Raw genomic sequence first — 3,766 nt, forward strand, 5'->3', positions numbered from 1 at the left:
ATATTCATAAATATTCACAAAAACAGCAGCTAATCATGAGCACGGTTAAAAACAAAGTAGGCCTGTCCACGCTAAATGCAGGGACACAGATGGCATTATCCTATCGTCAGCATGCACGCAATTACTTTGCGCTAAGAGCTTTGAAAAGCAAAAATACCCCGCTGCGCTTGAGCGCACCATAATCTCCGCGCTGCGCAATGCAGTGCAGAGGAATTCCTTTTGGATACGTCATTACGCACAGACGTGCCACGCCAGGACATCAAATTCTGCTGCTAAAATTGGGTAACCAGCAGATTATTTAGTGAGACAATCAACTATAATTCACTGAAAAACCTTCACTACATGCAAAGAGGGGTTAATGTCAAATGATTTGTGAAAACTTGGACACCTTCACCTATCCCATAACCCGGAGGCACAGACGATCTGTCGACAAGCTCTCTCCATCGCTCTCTGTCCTCGGCAGCTCACTGTTTCACCCAGTTTGAATTGAGTCCACTCTAAATCCTCCCATCGTCGTTTCTTTTGTCTCCTCCCCGCTGCAAACACATTTCAGTCAACAAAAGAACCCGAATTGCATCAAATCACAGATGTTTTAAACAGATGTGATTGTGTTGTTGTGAGATAGTGATAATACAGTCAATGTAGATAGGCCTATCCAAATTACACAAACTGTATTACAGGGATTGCGAGACGGGAATCTGATTGGTTTGATTGATGTAACGCCCAGGCATTGCCAGGCCACACCTGTGAATAATTCTGGTGGTTAACAACGCCCAAATCCCGTTTGGGGCGAGCACAAATGACTTGGCACACCTCCAATTTGCGCCACCCGTTGTTGTGCTGAGTTACGCACCCCCGCCGAGTATTGCATCCCTACCATAATTTGGGGCTGTTTTAACTTAAAAACATGGAGGTCACATCTACCCAAACAACTGTATCAACAGTTACATTTTTGTATAAATCATTACAATATGCTCCCGTGAGGTGGGGATGCGTTTGGCGGTGGGGGTGCAAAACTCAGTATAACACCTGGACACTTGCGCGAGGTGGACTGCTATCGTCCTGCATGGACGATAGTATAAGGTAGGCGTTACGGCATGCAAACAGGTGCGCAAGTGCAAAAAGCAGATAGCGCCTGTACCAAGATAGCCTAACCCCAACCCTAACCCTGTACCAATATAGCCTAACCCTAACCCTAACCCTGTACCAATATAGCCTAACCCTAACCCAATATGTTTTCAAATGAACCAACATTTTCAAATGGAAGCGCGATGCTCCATATGGGTCATTTTAGAAGGGTAGGAACAAACAAACTATGTGCTCGTGTGGGTTGGAGGATATTTGGTTCTCATAAGTATAGAAATACAAGAACACAAACACATACGCACACACACACACAAAACTGTGTGTGTGTGTGTGTGCGTGTGCGTGCGTGCGTGCGCGTGTGTGTGTGTGTGAGCGTCAATGATAGACTAACCCCCTTGCTGAATGATAGACTCCAAGGGGTCACCCTGGGGCCCCAGGCGACCTTTGTTATCGGCCCACTCAGAGCCTCTCTCAGCTGCACTTGACAGCCCTTTGGTATGGTGTGTGTGCGTGTGTGTGTGTGTGCGTGTGTGTGTGTGTGTGCGTGCGTGCGTGTGTGCGTGTGTGTGTGTGTGTGTGTGTGTCTTTCCTCTCAGGTAGAAGAAGCCCACCAGCATGCCTCACTGCCTCTTTTATAGTCTCACCCTCTGACTGAAAGGCCCTGGATGCTTAAATCCAACGACCCACTCCCACAAACTTCCCCTCTCACCGCATTTTCCAGGGAAGTGAGCTCAGTCAGACACAGAGAGTGAGAGAGAGAGAGACAAAGAGAGAGAGTGAGAGAGAGAGAGAGTGAGAGACAAAGAAAGAGGGTGAGAGAGAGAGAGAGAGAGTGAGAGACAAGAGACAGAGTGAGAGAGAGAGAGAGAGTGAGAAACAAAGAGAGTGAGAGAGAGAGAGAGAGTGAGAGAGAGAGAGTGAGAGAGAGAGTGAGAGAGAGAGAGAGAGTGAGAGAGAGTGAGAGAGAGAGTGAGAGAGAGAGAGAGAGTGAGAGAGAGAGAGAGAGAGAGACAAAGAGAGAGTGAGAGAGAGAGAGAGAGAGAGAGTGAGAGAGTGAGAGAGAGAGTGAGAGAGAGAGAGTGAGAGAGTGAGAGAGAGAGAGTGAGAGCAGAAGGAGAGACAGAGAAAGAAGGGTTCAATGAAACTTGAAATTCGATCAAGAAGATGCTGCACAATAAAAATAAAAAATAATTTTAGAACACATTGGAAATAAAAGATACAATGTCAGAGCTCCTATTGGCTTAAAACACGTTTCTCTATATTGACTACTGACAGGTGTTTGCCCTTTGACCCTCTGGTCCTAAGTCACTGAAGACACTGCTGACAATGTAGAAGGTAGTAGAAGTAGTAGCTCCAGGCTAGGCTAGGTGTCAGGCAGGCACCTGCTTTGAACAAGTCACATTGACAGATGCATGGCCCGTATAAACCCAAGTCATATTTACAGATGCATGGCCCGTATAAACCCAAGTCATATTTACAGATGCATGGCCCGTATAAACCCAAGTCATATTTACAGATGCATGGCCTGTATAAACCCAAGTCATATTTACAGATGTATGGCCTGTATAAACCCAAGTCATATTTACAGATGCATGGCCTGTATAAACCCAAGTCATATTTACAGATGCATGGCCTGTATAAACCCAAGTCATATTTACAGATGCATGGCCTGTATAAACCCAAGTCATATTTACAGATGCATGGCCCGTATAGACCCATGTCAGATTTACACATGCATGGCCCATATAGATCAGATTTACAGATGCATGGCCTGTATAGATCAGATTTACAGATGCATGGCCCGTATAGACCCAAGTCAGATTTACAGATGCATGGCCTGTATAGATCAGATTTACAGATGCATGGCCTGTATAGATTGCCTGGGTTTTTTGTTTTGTTTTGCTCAGACTATGTGTTGTCCCTCTCAGCTGCACTTCTCCAATGGCCCGGGCCATCTTTCCTTCACAAACAGCAGAGCAAAGCTCCCATGGCCTTTTAACCAGGAGTTAATTAGTCCATTCCTTAACCATGAATGAGTTAATTGATTAACGAGGAATGGTAATGACTTTATCTGTAAACACCCTCCCGTTTGCTTTCAGCATCCTCTCTTCTCCTCCTCCTCTCTCACCCCTCTCCTATTATAAACCAGATGAGTTTTCCAACAAATTAAGATCTGAACTTGGAGAAAGAGGAGAAAGAAACAAGCGGCTTCTTTAGAAACACTCTGGGTGTTTTAATTAAAAACGAATAATCGCCGGCACTCTCTTTCTCCCTCTTATGTCTTCCCCCCACTTACTCAACCCACACTAGCTTCATCCTCTTCTGCTGAGCCACTTCTTCAAGAGTGGCAGAAGGAATGGCCCTATCCCTCCTTCAGAGGGCTCTTGTGGCCTGACAACACTCACAATAAGAGCCATTAAATACGACAACGACAGAAAGAGACGGTGCTCCAACTCAAGTCCCCTCCTCCTCCTCCTCCTCCAGGCGTCTCCATCATCATGGTGTTAGCAGTGAGCGAGAGACAGCAACATTGATGGAGAGAAAGGGAGGGAGCAGCAAGAGAGAGAGAGAGAGTGAGAGAGAAAGGGAGGGGGTAGCGAGAGAGAGAGAGAGAGAGAAAGGGAGGGGGTAGCGAGAGAAAGAGGATGAATGTGGGACTTCAAAGTCCTGCTGCAGCGGC

This window comes from Poromitra crassiceps (genome assembly GCF_964638095.1).
Source record: "Poromitra crassiceps genome assembly, chromosome: 18".
Classification (NCBI taxonomy): Eukaryota; Metazoa; Chordata; class Actinopteri; order Beryciformes; family Melamphaidae; genus Poromitra; species Poromitra crassiceps.